A 20,323-nucleotide genomic window follows, 5' to 3' on the forward strand; every position below is an offset into this window, starting at 1 on the left:
TTGTACAGCTATCTGAGGAAAGACTCCAGATGTGCTTTCCCAGCTCAAGGCAAGATCCTGCATCATGCTTTCCAACTGGCTCATCTCCCAGTGATAATTAAACCACATGCTTGTGAGAAGAGAGCGAAGAGGGGGGCTCCACACAGCTGTGACTCTTCATAAATCATGAGAGTCCTTGGTCCTCCTCGGACCCAGCAAAGTGGATGTGGGCTCAGCATCGGAAAGTGAAAGGAAGTATGCCACTTCCCTGTGGATTAGGCTGAGAGGAATGAATTCTGCAGATTTTTGAGTGGAATAGTTGATGTACAGGGTTTAGGTCATTTCATTGCATCTCACCACATGTGGAGACCTGGATAGATTTGACTTCTCACTCCAGCTCCCTGACACCAAGCTCTCAGTTTATTTGGAATTTCTAAAGTACGAATCACTATGCTAAACCTCACATTGGGCAAGAGGGTATCCTTTAGAAAAATCTACAATGAACTCTTCAGACCCAACAATTACCAGAAATAGAAAAGAGTGCAGTTCTCAGCACAATCAAAACAGAAAAGATTCCTGGTATTAGTTTCAACTAATGTTAGCTCTTGCCTCTCTGTGCAGCTCAAACCTCTGAACACTCTCAACCCACAAATGGGTTTCTTGCAAAAAGAAGGGCATGACAACGGGGGTCATAACAAAACATGCAATTACAATTTTTTTTCCTGGTGGTCCAGTGGTTTGATAAACCCCAAAGAAAAACCGTGCCCAGTTGCTTCAAATTTAAAAACAAATCTTTGAGTTCGTCAGGAACTCTGAACTGTATGGTGTTGATCAGAATTGGCTAGATTGATTCTACAGGTATGTTTCTAGGCCAAGGACTGCCTAAAGAAATCTCTTGGTGCCTGCCACATTGACCACCGCCAGTGGGCTGATAACGCCTCAAACCGTGCATCTTGGCGCCTCACAGTTTGGCGGGCAGCAGCCTCCTTTGAAGAAGACCGCAGAGCCCACCTCACTGACAAAAGGCAAAGGAGGAAAAACCCAACACCCAACCCCAACCAACCAATTTTCCCTTGCAACCGCTGCAATCGTGTCTGCCTGTCCCGCATCGGACTGGTCAGCCACAAACGAGCCTGCAGCTGACGTGGACTTTTTACCCCCTCCATAAATCTTCGTCCGCGAAGCCAAGCCAAAGAGAAAGAAGAAAAGAAGACTATATATTATATGGTCAATGATGAGATAAACTCTATTGTTTTGTGTGAAGATTAAACATATTCTAATACCCAAAAATTGGTCTTAACTAAATAAAAAGGTCTCACGAAATTTCTATAATCCAAAAATTATATAAATTAAGGTATCACACTTAAGCTTGGCTGGCATGGCAGTATTTCACTACAAGCAAGAACCCTGAAGTAATTTTGAACAGAAGTTCAAATACTACATTGATAATTACTACTAATGCCATAATAAAAATTAATGAATGACAGTCAAAGGTTAAATATCCCTTGAAACATTTGCTGAACAATTACATTTCACAGAATGGATTAATGTTTCTGCCACTATCGGTTACAGAATTCCATCAAAAGTATTCCTTTCACACTTCAGATTCATCACTTCATGTTAAGTTTTTAAAATTTTTAAAAATTTTTCACACTATGAACTATATTGACCAAAATACACATAAACATTTCCCTCTTGAATATACACAGTGTCATTTTCTCCACTTTTTCCCCCCTCCCTTCCCTCCCTCCTTCCCACCTCCCTCCCCACCCACTAAACGTTCAACCTATATGATACATTAAACCCATTAAACAATGTCATCATACAATGAAAATAAACAAGAAAATTGTGTCATCTACTTTTACACACTGGGTCAGTTCATTTCATCTTCTTCTCATTCTGTCATTTTAGGGGGTGGAGGTCCACAGTAGGACTTCTCTGTTGTGTTCCATGTACAGTTCCCAAATTTGTTCGAATATTGTGATGTTATTTCTTAAATTATATGTTATTTTTTCCAATGGAATACATTTATTCATTTCTATGCTGTATTCTCAGGCTATCTTCTGATTTCCAGGTTGACATTTTTTTGCTACAGCTAAGGCTATCATAATAAATCTTTTTTGTGCTCCATCCAAATTGAGGTCAAGTTCTTTACTTCTTATATTACTTAGTAGAAAGATCTCTGGATTTTTTGGTATGTTGCTTTTTGTGATTTTATTTAATACCTGATTTAGATCTTCCCAAAACTGTTCCACTTTCTCACATGCCCAAATTGCATGTACTGTTGTTCCTGTTTCCTTCTTACAGTGAAAACATCTGTCTGATACTGTTGGGTCTCATTTATTTAACTTTTGGGGCATGGTGTATAGCCTGTGTAACCAATTATATTGTATCATGCATAACCTCGTGTTTATTGTATTTCTCATAGTTCCGGAGCCTAGCTTTTCCCATGTTTCATTCTTTATCTTTATGTTTAGCTCTTAAGAAAGAGAACGAAATAAGCTGTAAACCCAAACAAAAGTGGGAACTTCATGTTAAGTTTGAAGAAACTGAGATTTGTGAAGGCCTTGATACTCCAAAGATGATGAAGAGAGACATTACTCAAGTTCACATAAAAAAAACAACCTGATAATAATGTTTCCGAAGAGGAGCAAAAAGAACTGGATCCTAACAGCACTTTTCATGACATCAGGACATCCTCAAGCGGTCTCTGTAGAGATATCTTGAAGCATTAACACCAATGTAATGCAGGAAACATGGCAGTCAACTTGTGTATATATCCATAGTGTTCCTCAATGGATAAATATTAGCCTGGGCATCAAAATTCTGCTCTTTTTGAATGCTACCTCTGGATTTTTAAAAAACTTCTATTTGGGAAAGCAGCTGTTTTAATGTCTCAATTGAGAAACAATACCTCTAACAATATCTCTAGTGGTACAACACTTCTCATGGGCAAAACACAACCACTGAGACAATCACCCTGAAAGCTACCTTACAAAAAAAAGCACCCACTTATACAAAGGATATGTGTAGCCACGCGCTACTTGAAGGAAGACCCACACACGTAGTGTAGTCAGGTGAAGCTCTGTTTTATTAGGGGCTCAGACCAGACTTTTATACTCACCACATTCCTGTCGTTTCCCCCTTTTACTCCCGTCATGACCCGCATAACAAAAGCAGCTTTCCCGTGTGCGGGTACCTTCTTCCTCACACGCTGTCCCTGACTGTTGGCTGTGCAGCAAGGCCAGCACCATTTTGGGGTCACTGGCCTTTAAGCTGCCCCTGCTATCTGCCTGCTGGTTCGCTTGTTGGGAGCAGTGCCGCTGCACAGGCTGCTGGCCTTTGGTTGCACTCGCTGCCCAGAGTGCCAGCTTGATCGCTGCCGTGGCAAGCCACCACAAATGCTTAATTTAGGACCTGATTAACAATGGCATTTCAATCTTAATTTAATACATTTTATTGAAGAATTTATCCTTTTGATTTCACACATCCAACACTTCCCAATCTCTAACAGTTACCTTAGAGAGCAACAAGTATTTACATCTGGTTCAATGTGCTGAAACAATAAATATCATTGATCTCATACTGTCCTTCATTCCACAGATATCACCATGTACTCAGTTCAAAATGAGGAATTTTCAGATTCCACTTATGACATCAGATTAATCAATCTGATTTATGCTTCATGATTTGTAATCTTGATTTCTTTTTACCCAGCTTCAAAGATGCTGTGCGAACAAAGTTTTGCAGTTTTCCTGCACATGAAATTGTCAAAATTTATCTACCATTGTAACTATTCCTTGACATTCTCCTACTGTGTAAAAAAAAGTCATGAATGAATGGATTTAAATAATTTAATTAGATGAAGTTGCCAAGTTTAAATGTCATAACTTTTGTTAAAACAACCTGAAAGGACTGTATTTGGAGGAATGAGCTTCCACTACAAAATTAATTTTAGATAACTTCAAAAATTTTATGGACACCAAAATAGTCTTTTCAATCAAGGTTTTAATCCTCAGCTGCTTCAAGCATAATTTCAGGAAGGTCATTCTGTGAATTAAGTACTGAGTAGGAAAGATAAATAAATACATGTCCACCATCAGTCATTTATCAGTGCAGAGGAGTATTTGGCATCATATGTGAAGACCGAGGAGGATAATACGAAAGCAGGTTGATTGTCTCCTTCAACTCCCTGTAACTGTAGACACTTTAAGAAACAGTCAACATGGAATTCCTGAATTTATTCCGTTTATATCATTTTTAGCTCATGAACAAATAATTTGCATTGCAACAACATAGATCATCAGTTTACACAGTAATGCTAGTGTTTTGAGCCCAGAGGACCCCAAAACCCAGCAGCAATAGAAATTCACCAAGGCAAATGGTTAGTCAAACAAAAGTTGTTTAACTTTAACAGGATCAAACTTTAACTTATTACTATTAACTTAACCCCCTTCTAATTCTAAGCGCACGTGTATGTAATGTGTGTGTAAATTCAGAAAAGTTCTTTAATTCACAGTTCAATCTCACTTCTCACTCCTCCAAGTTCACTGGTTTCAGGCAATTCTTATATTGTGGACAGAGTTTTAACATTTATGAATTTCACCAGGCTTTTGTGCTTGAAAAGTAAATGGTTACCGCTCAGGAAGGTTCTTGTTGGTTTTCAAATAAAAATTTATTGCTCATTGGACACCCACAACTGGTCCCTTCTGATCAGCCACTTCAGTATCTTTCCAAATAAACTTGCCCCATCAGGGTTTTCCAGATGATAACCCATTTCTCTCAAGTTGCCACAGTGTTCCTTTCTGTTTCCCTTATTTCAAGTGAAATATTATACAGCCAGTACTCTCCTCTTCTATGGACCACAAGGGCTTTGACCAGGCTAAACAAAGAACTCACAACCCGTCTTCAAAATGGTTTTTTTTCTTAAGTTTCCCAGCTTGTCCTGTTCTAGTCCCAGCTACTGCTGCTGCTGAACTGTAGAACTGAATTCTCTCTCTCTGTGAAAACCACATGACCCTCTTAGAACAGTCAACTGCACTCAGACAGACTGCAGCTCTGGACTTAATCTTAATCTTCATTCATCTGTTGCTGAACACCTTTTAAGAAGAACTCAACGATACCGGATGAGAATCTCTGGTGAAGTCAATGGCCTCAGAGGCAGATATCAAAGGGTCATTATCAGAACATCCCTCAAAAGGGCTGACCCTTGCTAGGCATCAGGCCCTGATGGCATTGCTGGCAGGATATTAAAAATCTGTACCATCCAATTAGCCAGGTGTTCATGGACATTTTAAATCCCTCATTGGTGCAGTCCGAGATTTCTGCCTGCTTCAAAAAGGCATCAATTATCCCGGTGCCCAAGAAGAGAGAGGTGAGTTGCTTCAACGATTATCGTCCAGTTACACTCACATCTACTGTGATGAAATGCTTTGAGAGGTTGGTCATGGCCAGAATTAATTTGCTCAAGATCTGGATGCACTACAATTTGCCTTGTCACAATCACTCCACAGTAGATGCAATATCATTGGCTCGCCACTCAGCAATGGATCACATAGAGTATAGCAACATATTCAACAGGCTACACTTCATCAACTACAGCTCAGCTTCAATGGCATCAAACCCTCAGTGCTGGTCAACAAGCTCTAAAATCTGGGCCTCGACACCCTCCTCTGCAATTGATCCTTGACTTGCTCATCAGAAGACAATAGTCAATACGAATTGAAAACAACATCTCCTCCTCACTAACAATCAATACAGGCACACCTCAAGGATGCATGCTTAGCACATTGCACCACTCACTATACACCCATTACTTGCACTCAATGTCACCAAAACGAAGGAACGGATTGTTGACTTCAGGAAAGGAAAGCCAGAGGTATACAATCCAGGAATCATTGGGGGGATCAGAGGTGGAGAGGGCAAGCAAATTTCCTTTGGAGTCACCATCTCGGAGGATCTTTCCTGGACCCAACACACTAATGGCATGGCGAAGAAAGCACATCAGTGCCACTTCTTCCTTAGGTGTTTGCCAAGGTTTGGTATGACACCACAAAACCTGGCAATCGTCTACAGAGATGTGGTGGAAAGTGTGCTGACTGGCTGCATCATAGTCTGGTTTGGGAACACCAATACCTCTGAGCATAAAGTCCTCCACAAGGTAGTGGACACAGCCCAGGTCATCACAGACAAAACCCTCCACACTATTGAGTACACGTACAGGGAATGCTGCTGTCGGAGAGCAGCAGCAATCATCAACAACCCACACCACCCAGCACATGCTCTGTTCTCGCTGCTGCCATCAGAAAAAAGGTATAGGTCCCACAGGTCTCACACCACCAGGGTCAGGCACAGTTGCTACCCCTCCACCTTCAGATTCCTCCAAAACAAACTCAATTAGTGACTCTTCCTTGTGCACTTCATTGATTTAAAAAAAATTTTTCTCTGTATTGCACAGTTTGTTTACATTCATTATCTGTTTACAGTTCTTTATACGTTTACATGTAAACACTGAGTGCAGGTTTTCTTCTGCATTATCAATAAGTGGTAATTCTGCCTCGTCTGCAGAAAATAGAAGGTCAGGGTTGCGTCATTTATTCTAACAATAAATCTGAAACCTGAAAAGTCTGAACTGGGTGGATGGGCACAATTGAAATATCATCTACAAATTTGCTGATAACACCACATCAGCAGAATCACAGATGTAAATGAGGAAGCGGTCAGGAGTGCACAATATATATCCGTTCATTGAGTGGAACCCCAACGACAACCTTGTAAGGTGCTGATTGTGGACTTCAGGAAGGAGACGACAGGTGAACATGAACCAGTCCTCGTCGAGGGGTCAGCAGTGGAAAGGGTCAAGAGCTTCAAGTTCCTGGGTATTAAAATCTCTGAGGGTGTTTCTTGGGGCCTTCATGTCGACGCAATCATGAAGAAGACTTGCCAGCAGCTATACTTGGTGAAGAGTTTAAGGAGATTTGGTATGTCACCAAAGACTCTACAGGTGTACTGTGTGGAGCATTCTGACGAGTTGCATCACTGTCTGGTATTGATGTGCCAATGAACAGGACAAGAAAAATCTTCAGAGTTGTGAACTTAGCACCACCATGGACATCTATAAGAGACGTTTCATTAAAGAAGCAGCCTCTATTCTCAAGGACCCTTTTCACACTCTACCATGGGGAAGGATGTACAGGAGCCTGAAGACAAACACCCAGCAGCACAATAAGAGCTTCTTCCCCTCTGCCACCAGATATCTGAATGGACAACAAATTAATGTGTATAGGTCTAAAAGTGGGGTTATCTTCAAAAACACCATTGTATCAAAATGAGTTAATACCAATGACATTAGGAAATAAAATCCTGGACACCATAAAGGGATCAAGCGTTTCAAGGATTGTTATGAACAAGAACAATTTATGGCATTTGAACAGTTAAAAAATAGATATGATTTGTCAAATAGAACTTTTTCCTAACTTCAATTAAGATTTTTTTTTTTAAAAAGAGATAGTTTTGGACAAGCCATGACCTGCCAATGTGATATGGAGGCACTTCTTCAAAAGGGGATGACAAGAAAAAATTTTATATCCAAGATATAGTTTCTTTTTCAGAGCAACAGAGACAAATCAAGGGAAAGGTGGGGAGATGGACTTGAGGAAAGGATTCAATAACAATATTGGTCAAAATGGCTCTAATAATATGACATCATTTATTATTATCAGACGTTGATTTCTACAATACAATTCTATGTACCAATTATGTCTTACATCGCAAAAATTACATGATTTAAAATCTGAAATTCCGGACTTGTGTTTTAGGTGAGGCTCCTAGGACGCTTCCACCAGTGTTGTCTCCGCTCCATCCTCAACATCCATTGGAGCGCTTTCATCCCTAACGTCGAAGTACTCGAGATGGCAGAGGTCGACAGCATCGAGTCCACGCTGCTGAAGATCCAGCTGCGCTGGGTGGGTCACGTCTCCAGAATGGAGGACCATCGCCTTCCCAAGATCGTGTTATATGGCGAGCTCTCCACTGGCCACCGTGACAGAGGTGCACCAAAGAAAAGGTACAAGGACTGCCTAAAGAAATCTCTTGGTGCCTGCCACATTGACCACCGCCAGTGGGCTGATAACGCCTCAAACTGTGCATCTTGGCGCCTCACAGTTTGGCGGGCAGCAACCTCCTTTGAAGAAGACCGCAGAGCCCACCTCACTGACAAAAGGCAAAGGAGGAAAAACCCAACACCCAACCCCAACCAACCAATTTTCCCCTGCAACCGTGTCTGCCTGTCCCGCATCGGACTTGTCAGCCACAAACGAGCCTGCAGCTGACGTGGACTTTTTACCCCCTCCCTAAATCTTCGTCCGCGAAGCCAAGCCAAAGAAAAGAGGTTGGAACATTTATGCATTATGGCTATGTGTGAAAGTAAGATCCTTTTGGTATGACTTGGCAGAAATTTTGACAAAAATTATAGAAGTGGATTTTCCATCGGGACCAGAACGCTATTTATCGAGTAATCTTATGGTTATTGGCACAAAGCTATCAAAATATCAAATACAGTTTGTGAGGATTGCACTAGTGGTAGGCAGGAAGTATATAGGTGTTACATGGAAGTCTAACTCCCCCTACTTACTGGCTGGAATATGGAAATGCAAAGTTGTGTTCCCCCCCCACCCACCCCAGGAAAATATAACATAATATTAGAAAGGAATATGATGTGTTTGTTAAAATATGACAATCTTAATTGAATTATACTGGTTTAAGGATATAATTAACTTCCCTGAAAAGGTTTAAATAATATGGATAGGTTAATAGCATTGAATTCCTGATGATCAAGATATGGTCTCATTAATAAAGGCATGCTCAAACACCCTTTCCTTTTTGCATTTTTTTAATGTTAGCAGTCGGGGGTGAGTGTGAGATTGGATAATCATATGAGCCTCTGTAATTTTTAAAATACTGTTTATATGATGTATGTAATAATGTTGGATAACCATGTTGAGGAACTTTGGGGGGCATCCGAGGCGCTCTAGTATTTGCCAAAGCCCTTTCCTACTCATGGTGTCGAAGGCTTTGGTGAGGTCAACAAAGGTGATGTAGAGTCCTTTGTTTTGTTCTCTGCACTTTTTTTGGAGCTGTCTGAGGGCAAAGACCATGTCAGTAGTTCCTCTGTTTGCGCGAAAGCCGCACTGTGATTCTGGGAGAACATTTTCGGTGACCATCAGCCAGCTCCCCACCATGACTACCAGCCCCCACACATCTCCATCGGGCACACAAAACTCAAAACGGTCAACCAGTTTACCTATCTCGGCTGCACCATTTCATCGGATGCAAGGATCGACAACGAGATAGACAACAGACTCGCCAAGGCAAATAGTGCCTTTGGAAGACTACAAAAAAGAGTCTTGAAAAACAAACAACTGAAAAACCTCACAAAGATTAGCGTATACAGATCCGTTGTCATACCCACACTCCTGTTCGGCTCCGAATCATGGGTCCTCTACCGGCATCACCTACGGCTCCTAGAACGCTTCCACCAGCGTTGTCTCCGCTCCATCCTCAACATTCATTGGAGCGACTTCATCTCCAACATCGAAGTACTCGAGATGGCAGAGGCCGACAGCATCGAATCCACGCTGCTGAAGATCCAACTGCGCTGGGTAGGTCACGTCTCCAGAATGGAGGACCATCGCCTTCCCAAGATCGTATTATACGGCGAGCTCTCCACTGGCCACCAAGACAGAGGTGCACCAAAGAAGAGGTACAAGGACTGCTTAAAGAAATCTCTTGGTGCCTGCCACATTGACTACCGCCAGTGGGCTGATATCACCTCAAACCGTGCATCTTGGCGCCTCACAGTTCGGCGGGCAGCAACCTCCTTTGAAGAAGACCGCAGAGCCCACCTCACTGACAAAAGAGAAAGGAGGAAAAACCCAACACACAACCCCAACTAACCAATTTTCCCTTGCAACCGCTGCAACCGTGTCTGCCTGTCCCACATCGGACTTGTCAGCCACAAACGAGCCTGCAGCTGATGTGGACATTACCCCTCCATAAATCTTCATCCGCGAAGCCAAGCCAAAGAATAATTGTCAAAATGAGTCTTGGAAAAATTAAAATAAAATATTCTAAAAAGATGTCTGAATGGACAATGAACAACAGACACTACCTCACTTTCTCTTAATTTTTCCTCTACATTATTTTTGAATGTAATTTTTAAGCAATATTTGCTCTGTAATACTATTGCAAAACAATGAATTTTGTGACACTTCCATGACAATAAATTCTGATGCTGAAATATTTGGTACATGGTAAAATTGAGTTGGTCTTAATGGAAATGTTGGGAGAATAAAAAAATAAAATGAATGTGGGATAGGGGAAAATGGGTGATTGATAATCAGTGCAGATACAATGAGCCAACGCCCTCTAAATGTATTTGTCTCTCATTCTAAATCATATTTTTCATGAAATTCAATTGTATTTAAGTGTCAAAATATTCATTTCCCATTATTGCAATGTTATTTTCTCCTGTTTAATTATGCTTCTTCTGCATGCATCAATCTGACGCTCTGCTGCTAAATATACCATACACATTGGTTCAACACAGAGACCTACTTAGCCCACTGTGCCTTAAGCAGCTATTTGACAGTGCCCTCCTATTCTTCCCACCCCTCAGCTTCTTTTCTGTAGACTTTAAAAAGTTTTATTTTCAAGTATGCAGCCAATTATCTTGAGAAAGTTACCACTAAACCTGCTTCTCGCACTGAAGGCAGTATTCTAAGTTGCAAAGGCTTGCTGTGGTTGAAGAAATTCCCAATTCCCACAATCTGGCGATTATCTTGAATGGATGTCAGCTCCTCACTGGTCATATTGGCCATTTCTCTTTTGTATTATCAACACCCCGGCTCATCATTGTGGACACCAATATTAAATCTCCCCTTAACAAACCAATTGCACTAATCACTTCACATAACTAAACTCCTTCACCCTGCTATTATTCTAATTAATCTCCTCTGCATCGTCTTTAAGGTCTTGCCATTTTCCTAAAATATGGTGCCCAGAATGAGACAATGCACCAGCTGATTTCTGGACAGTGATTTATAAAGGTTTAGTGCAGGCATAGATTTTGCAGTTCGTCTCAAGCCAACAGGCTGGTTTGCTGACTTTGCTTTTTACACAGAGAGGGAGAGAAAACAAGATAACAGCTTAAGCAACCTCCCTGCGCCAACTTAAAGGAAACATGGGAGTCCTTTCCATCAAGAGGGCTAGTATATCATTCTACAGGCACACAAAAAGGCACAGATGGTAGGGTAGGGAAAGAGAAAATTGGAACTTGTCTCACCCATAAAAGAAGGAAAAGAACCTGAGAGAAAGCTATGCACATCTCCAGTCATAGCTGCCGACGTCCTTTTATTCCAATCCTATTTTCCAAAAAGATCAAAACTTCAAAATTTTCAGAACTTTAACTTCATAAATGATAAAAATGTTTCAAAATCTAAATTAATAAAAAGAAGTCTTGGTCATATTTTAAAATCTTTAATGTTAGCATCTTATGTTGAGTTATTACCCGCAACTCTCTCACCCATTCCCATCCATTTGTACCTTGCATCTACTCAGACATGTTGCTGAATTTTCTGTTGAATTCTTTCTGTAAGTACCTTATAAAGGTGCACCTTATGGATACTTTGACAGGCAGAGATAGATGAATGGTCACAGTTTTTTTTTCCTCAGGGTAGGGGAGTCTAAAATTGGAGACCATAAGTTGAAAGAATTAAAGTAGACCTGAGGGGCCAACTCTTTTCACAGAGGATGATGGGAGATGAAACAAGCTGCCTTGAATTATAACATTTAAAAGATGTTTGGCAAGGAACAGGAACAAGATAGGTTTACAAGGAGATGGGATAAATGTAGGCAAACAGGGTTAGTTCAGAAATGTAAATGGGTGATATGGTCTAAAGGAACTATTTCTATGCTGTCTGTTTCAATAGTACAATGACTCTACAAGGCAAACACGTGCCCCCACTGCCCATGTCCAGCATGGTATTGGAATGACAGCAATTTTGGTATTTCTGCTTACAAATTAATGCAGATACAATTCATGCACAGGATGTTATGTTTATCACAGTCTGCAATAATGAACTGAAGTAACGTAATGGCTATTGTCCACCAGTAAGTAATCTAACTATGGTTAACTAAATTAGGAACAAGAGAATGCTGTTTCAAACATTCAGAAAAAGGGCACATTGAGTTGCTGAACCAAATGTTCTTTACTGATCAATTCCCTGCACCAAACTCTTGTACAGATTCACATTTTGAATTTGAGGTTTTAAAGTTTTCAGTTAATTTTAGGCAAACAAAAATAAAATAGGTTTGAAATCTTTTGTGTTGGAGTGAAAATACACTTGGATAATGCCAATTTTGACCTTAATCTCACTGCAATGGTTGGCATCACTCTTCCATCAAAATGCAAAGTTTTGTAGCCTCACAGTTTCTTTTTCTAAACCGTATTCTCATGATGCTAAAGAATTGGCATTATTTATACATGGATCATAGCAAAGCGTTGCATCACTTGTATCGAACACCTATCGACTGCTCATGTCAGTAAAACAAAAAAAAATCAAGGCAGTGTTACTACATTCAGATTTTAAAAATACAATATCACAATGGATTGAATAAAACCACAATAGAGCTTTATTGCAAACAATTTTCAGCCAGTGGCTCAAAAACATATGGGCACAAAGATAATTATCCCCTCTCTTTTATCCTTCTTAACAAAACTCTACTGAATTTCTTTAAATGACTGAAAAACACTTGAAACTGTCTGACAAAATGTGCTTTAAAACCCATAAATGCAGAAAATAAATCATCTCCTATTTTCAGTTCCTCTCTGTTCCCAGAAGGAAATTTAGAAAAATTATTCTTTGAATGCAAAAAGACACCTGCTCCAGAATGTTGTGGATTCAGTGCCACATTCACAAGCCCTTGCAGGCTAAAACTATTTTTAAGCAGATTTCAAGCAAAACGAGCATCTCCAAGAATAACACTTGTGAGAACAAGCATATACAAAGGGGTAAACTGGTGCTTGCAAATTCACTGATGTGTTATATAACTATTCACGAATATTTATACAACCTTTAGTGTCTCATTAAATAGTCTACATGTGGAACAAGCAGTGTGAATGTAAGCAGTGAAGAAAAATAATTTCCTGCACTACACAGAGAAACCTTGACATCCCAATACTTAAGGAACGGACAGCATAATTTAAAGTTTCCGTCTTATGACAGGAATTTTAAACCTTGATCACTGCTTGTTCATTTGTCTTGTCTTCTATTATACACATTTCAACTTTGATGTTTTGCACTTTGGTCTTGATCCTTGAACTTGGTTTCTCAAATTAAAAAGAAATATAAAGGACACTTAAATTTTCCAGTTACTGAAGGCAATACACAACAGATGGAAAAAGATACCAGATCCCAGATATGACACATTTGAGAACGGGTTCAGAGTCAACTGGAACAGCCGGTAACTGTAGATTTCCAAAACTTGTCATCCACACTAATGTACTACGGTAAGGATTTGAAATTAATATTGTGAAAATCAAGGATTAAATGTAACAGCAAAATAAATGCAGAACAAACAAAGGTTTGAATTCTTTCCAAGAGTAAAGTTTGGATTTATGTTTTCTCACAGTGATTAACATCATTTTTCTTTAATTATGCTTGAAAAACATTTTTTTTTGTAGTTCGAACAAAATCAAACTAAATACTTCACAAACTATTTACAATAGGTATCATTGGGATCAAAAATACTTTAGTCTGAAGGGCTTATTTAACAAATAGTCTTGGACAAAGCAACGTTGATTAATGGTAGACACCCCATCATGAAGGATGAGAGCAGCATGGGAATGTTGTCACTTGCAGGTCTACTCAATTCTCATGTTATTCTCACATGGAAATATACCTTAATTCCTTCATTATCACTGTGTATCAACAATAGATTCCCCATCAAAGACTGTTGTGTGAAGAAATTCATCATTACATTGACTATAACAGGTGAAAAAGGTGGATCATCTTTGATTTTAACATCCAAGATGCTGAGCAGCCTGAACAGAATGGATTTGGAAAGGATGTTTCCGCTTCTCGGTCACTGTATAAAATAAGAAGATGCTATTGAAGAAAGAGTTGAGTCAATTCACATCTTTCTTAGAGTCATATGTCTTTTGCAAATGAGCTGAAGGGATACCAGAAGCAGAGACTTTGAATATTGTTGAACCAGAGATAGACAGATATTTGAGGACAGAGGTGAGAAGTCACTTGGAATACACAGTAATATCGAATTGAAATCAGATCAGCCATCATCTGACTAAATGGCAGATTAAGGTGGTTGGGCTGAATGTTCCATCTTTTCTCATTCCAATTATCATGTCACTTTCAATTCCTGATGAGCATGAGACACTGCATAACTTTCTACAACAGTGCCACAAAATACTGGAGAGCTGTGGTCAACTGAAGAGAATGAAAATTGCAGTGGAGGATGCCAGACCAACGTAAATGAAAATAAAGATAAACACATTCTCATTCTGCTTCAATTGCACACATGGCCCGCTGATGTGAAATCACAATTCCCATTACAAGATGGGAATTCATTGCCACAGCCTTCTTAATCGAAGAGAAACTCAGTAGAACCCGCAGAATCCACAAAGATATACAACCTACGTTTCAGGCCTGAATCCTTCATGAAAATATGAGCAAAAAATATGAGCAGGGAAAGGGCCTTCTGAACTTGACTGAAGTATTGAGATAGTTAAATTCAGTACGGTCTGAGGAATGGACTGAGATTCAGCCTCAATGATGCACTAAATCTATCATTGGAGATTAACAGTCAAAATAAGTTGACCCAGAGAAAAGCCGACGTGCTGCAGATCCCCAAACAGCACCATTTCTACAGCAAGACTGTGCATCTCTTCCTTCAGCAGAAAGAGTATCACCCTGAAAACCAAGCAATCACTTAACCTGTGCTGGGAAGTGGATGCTTTCACATGCAAGCCACATTATATTCTTCACCCTAACCCAGTTCTAATGAAAGGACATTGACTGGAAGCTTCTAGCATCTTCCATATTTTCACTCTGCATCTATTTACCATGTCTTCTTCAATAATTCACTGTGAAAATAAATGTGAATAGCTTGATTAAATTGATCGTCTGCAGAGTCAACAGTCAGCCTGGCTCGTGGAGCTATTTTTGGGCCAAATTAAAACAATGATGATAAAATACAGATCTTCCATAATTTAACTGAACAACAAAATAAGGAGTAATGAGCTATTCTTGTCTCAATACTTCAAAACTGACTGACGAAGAAGTAGATTGATGGGTTAGTAAGTCTGCAGATGACTCAAAGGTTGGAAGTGTTGTGGATTGTGTAGAAGGTTGTAGGTTACAACAGGATATGGAGCTGGGGAAGATGGAGCATATGGTGTTCAGATTTCAGATTTATTTTCAGAGTGCCTACATTACATCACATTCAACCCTGAGATTATTTTTCCTACGGGCAAGGCAGAATTACCACTTATTGGTAGTGCAAAAAAAAACTACACAGTGTGAACATGTAAACAAATAAAGAACTGTAAACAGATAATAAATGTAAACAAACTGGCTGTGCAATACAGAGAGAATTAAAAAATAAATGAAGTGCACAAGTAAGACTCCTTAAGTACGTCTGATTTATTTTGTTGCTGAGGTGTCTGATGGTGGAGGGGCAGCAGCTGTTCCTGAACCTGCTAATGCGAGTCTTGTGGCACCTATACCTCTATCTTGATGGCAGCAGCGTGAACAGCATGTGTGTTGGGTGGTGTGGATACCTAATGATTGCTTCTGTCCTCTGTCAGAGCGATTCATGTAGATGTTCTCGATAGTGGGGAGGGTTTTGCCTGTGATGTCCTAGGCTACGTCCACTGCCTTTTGGAGGGCTTTATGCTCAGGGGTAGTGGTGTCCCCATACCAGACTGTGATGCAGTCAGTCAGCACACTTTCCACTGCACAACTGTAGAAATTAGCCAGGGTTTAATCAGAATAAGTGTGAAGTGATGCAGTACAGAAGGTCACACTTCAAGGCAGAGTTCGTGGTTAATAGTAGGGTTCTTAACAATGTGGAGGCACAGAGGGCTCTTGGGGACCAAGTCTATAGATCCCCCATGGTTGTCACAGAAGTTGATAGGGTGGTTAAGAAGGCATATGGTATGCTGGCCATTAGTTGGATATAGAGGACAAGAAACATGAGGCAATGTTGCAGCTCTATAAAACTGTTTAGACCACACTTGGACTATTATGTTTAGTTCTGGTTGCCTCATTACAAGAAGGATGTAGATGCTTTCAAGAAGGAGATTTACCAAGATTTTGCCTGGATTGAAGAACAGAAAACAAGCCTGACTGAGCCAGGGCATTCCGCTTTGAAACAAATAAAGATGAGAAGTGACAATCAATGTATATATGATTATGAAGGGCATGGATAGGCTGGCCAGTCAACACCCTTTTCCTGAGGTGCCAACAGCAAATACCAGAGGACATCTGTTTAAGGTGAGTGAAGGAATGTTAGGGGAGACATGGTCAGAGGGAAGTTTTTTTTAAATACAGAGGAAGGTGGGTGCCTGGAGTACATTGCCAGGGATGGTAGTGAAGGCTGGTAAAACAGGGACATTAAAAGACTCTTAGATTGGTACATGGATACAAGAGTTATGGATGTGAGGCAGGGAGAGGAAAACAGAGCGAAAATTCCAGGCCAGTGTCCAAATAATTCTGATAAAGGGCCACCATTCAGACCAAAGATCTGGAATTCATATTTCAGATTCCCACATGCATACCTTGTTGTTTTTCATCAGTTTTGGTTGATTGGAAATTTTAGCACAGGGAGACAAGGTCTAAAGATTAGGAAAGAGTGAGTGTAGAAAGGACTTTGAAAGAGAGGGAGGTAGCAGTTTGCAAACTTCTGGCAGAAATAATTTATGCTGAGAAGATTCATTCTGCTGAGGAACACTGAGCAATAAACAAGCCCTCATTCTGGTTGCCAAGGAGTAACGTATTCCAGAGACTAGTGGTGGACTGTCAACCTTTTACAGTAAATACAAATTATTTCGAAGAAGGGAGCAAACTATAATTGGTGATGAACTGAAGAAAGTTGAAAGGTAAGTTGTGAGGAGGAGACAGAAATGTGAGGGTTAAATGAAGCATCAAGTGTGAGGAGTTACCGCTGTGGCAGGAAAATACAAAAAGCTGCATTGTCTGTATGGTGAGAGACTGCAAAACTACGAGTGTATTATTATTAAAAGTAATCAAGAAACCTTTCAAAAAGTTACTGCTTTTGCAATGGAAACCAAATATTAAATTCGGACGTTTTAAATTAATTTGAAGAGACATTGGTAAGATGATTACGATACTACTGTGTGCACTACAGATTAACTTACTTGAGAAAGGATGGCAGTGCATTCCAACCATTCAGAAAAAGTTTACTTGACAGATATCTGGAATGTGTGAATTATCTTATGGAAGTTACAAGGGTTTGACATTATCTTTATGAAATTGGAAGAATAAGAGATAATTCGACTGAAACATACACGATTCTGAAAGAGACCGAGAGGTTGTTTACTCCAATGGAAGAACTTAGAACTGGGGGTCACTACTTAATTATGTGGAATTGATCTTTAAGACAGATGAGGTGAATGTCTTTTTTTGTGATTCGTGAGTCTTTGGAACTTGCTTCTTCAAAGGGTGGTTGAAGCCAAAGTTGATTCTCCTTAAAGCAGATTAGTCAAATATTCATTTAGATGCCTCCATGACAAACATGAAGCCATGGACATTCATGACACAGCTCTTGTGGGGGGTGGGGGGGTCTTCCTCATTTTTGACCCTACTCTTATCATTCACCAGTCACCATTATAATCAGAGAATTCATGACTTTAGTGGATGGACAAACAATTCCTAATGAACAAGAGGATGACATTGCCAGAGGTAGGCAGTGACATTGAGGTTTAATTTGAATAGCACTGATTTTGTATCAAATGGGAAATCAGGTTCAAGGTTCCTGATTCACGTTTTTCATGATATAAAAGGTTGGTGTGGTGGAGGAGATGGTGTTGGCCACTGTATGGCCACAGCTCAAGCACTAACAATAATATGGTGGACTGGCCATCATTTTGGTCAGATCTCCTTATAGACTGATTTAAGGGCTAATTTTCCTACTTCTGTCCACAAGTTCTAAATAAAATTTTGTCAGTTGCAGAATTATTTTCAAATTCAGGAAAACAGGATGTCTAATTTTGACCAATTGGCTGATTTCATTCAAGTAACATTTGTAGTTATTTCCAATTGAACTGCAATGTTTCTGGAGACTGAAACTTCCCCCATCTTAAAAAGAACAGTGAAACTGCAGTTAAACTTATTAAGATTTCCACCTGGAAAGAGTCAAAAAGCAGTCTCTCAAAGTTACATTTACAGAGCTGAATCAATTTTATTTGCCAGCTGTGGACTTCTACTTTACTGCTGCTTCTACTTAAGCTTTGATTAACTTTTACTTTCAAAAGTCAAAGGTTAAATAAAGGAAGGGAAATGTTTTCCGTCAAATAACTCACTGACCACTGACACCAACTTAGTAATCAAATCAAAACAGAGGAAGCTAGTTTCCCAAACCTTCATGTGAAATGTCTAGGGGGTACTTTCTTTTGCAGAAAATTGACACAAAATGTGTAAAATTGAAACATTCTGCTTTTAAGGGGATTTGCCTTTGGCAACTGATGACTTCACTTCGATGGGAGCTACTGCACTACAAAGGCTTACCTTCTCAAAAAAAGTGAGCTTGCTTGTTAGAGCACTTCCTTTTCTAAGTGAAGGTGACAATTTAACAATCGCAATACTTCAAAATCAAAAGCAGACCAAATATTTTAATGATGGTTTCATGTCACTGCAGGATGAAGGATTTATTGTAGTGTCATTCCCAATAAATTGGAAAGTCTAATATTTTTACAGAGAGTAGTCAGACAATTAAATTGAATAATGGTAAAAATATAAAAATAAACTGAAATACATGTTCCATAAAAATAAACAATGCTGTATTTTGAGCCATTGAGTTGAATAAAGTCAATAGCTGGACACACTTTAATAGCTGAAAGTGGCAGAATAAAAATAATCATTTAAACAGGTTTTATTTTCAGTTCACTATTCATCAAGTTCCCCCATTACCAAGGCAGAGACAACACAGGGGTGCCCACAAAAAAGCTCTTGGAACCTTCTTCACTGACTCTTGCCACTCACTGGTAACCATTACGCCTGCCACAGTAGCATTAATTACTTTAATGGACTAACGTGAGAAATTGTTCAAGAATGACAGAGGATAATAAACATTTATCAACTGATTGTTTTAATTTATTGCCGATCCCTCAGCACCATGCACAACACAGTTACTTCAACATTTCATCTGCGGACTTACCCAAATTCAGTGTTTTGTTTTCCTTCCATCCCAAGTCCACTGCCACTCCCACCCCCCTGTCCCCACCCTTGGCAATGCCCTTATGAAAGAGGAGAAAGAGGCTCAAATATTATTCGTATTGTCCATCCAACTGCATGTTTGAATTCTGACTTCAGGTAATTTTCCCAAGTTTTACCCCTCCTCATGATAAAATGTTCACATTTGAAATAATGTGGTGCAAAACCTGTTTCATTCTGAGATGATTGTGTGCAATAAATACATGCAGTACACTCGATTTAGCACATTAATACTGAACTGCAACCATTTCCCTGAAAGCAAACTTATGCAATAATTTTGAGACTCATGGGGATTTATGATATTTGAAGCTCTATCTAATGGTTCAAAACCTGTAGCGTTCAAAAAGGAAAAGCTCGCAATCAGGTAGAATTTACTGCACCGGCTTCTAAAATCAAACGGAATTAAAACAAGTGACGTGATTTAGAAGCAACTGAATATTCCCTTGGGGCTTTCATCGCTCAAGATTAAATCATTTTTGATTGCTTCTGTGAAAAAGGAACCAAAATGTTTTTTGCTTCAAATAATATAATCTTCATTATTTGAGAAATTATCCTTTTTAATTTTTAGAATTATCTTTAAATACTTGGATTAACTCAATCAAAATTTTTTAGTTAAGACTTCATTCATTTGAAAACTTTATAATGCTATTTTAAATATCATATGTAACTCTAAAATAAGAGAAAATACAAGCATCACAGGACTGGAACTCAATTCTTCGAAGTACATAGTTGGAAGTTGTTTTATCATAATTGCTTCTTTTCCATCTTGGACATAATGATAGAGAGGATCAGTAGGTTCTTTAAAGAAATTTTAT

At 39.5% G+C, this 20,323-nt stretch overlaps 1 protein-coding gene across 10 annotated transcripts in view; it reads right to left on the reverse strand.

Moving 5' to 3' along the window:
* dennd1b (DENN/MADD domain containing 1B) overlaps positions 1-20,323 on the reverse strand; it is a 399,979-nt gene that overhangs the window by 177,519 nt on the left and 202,137 nt on the right. The window lies entirely within an intron of this gene.

Source organism: Narcine bancroftii, chromosome 5 (assembly GCF_036971445.1).
Source record: "Narcine bancroftii isolate sNarBan1 chromosome 5, sNarBan1.hap1, whole genome shotgun sequence".
Lineage (NCBI taxonomy): Eukaryota > Metazoa > Chordata > Chondrichthyes > Torpediniformes > Narcinidae > Narcine > Narcine bancroftii.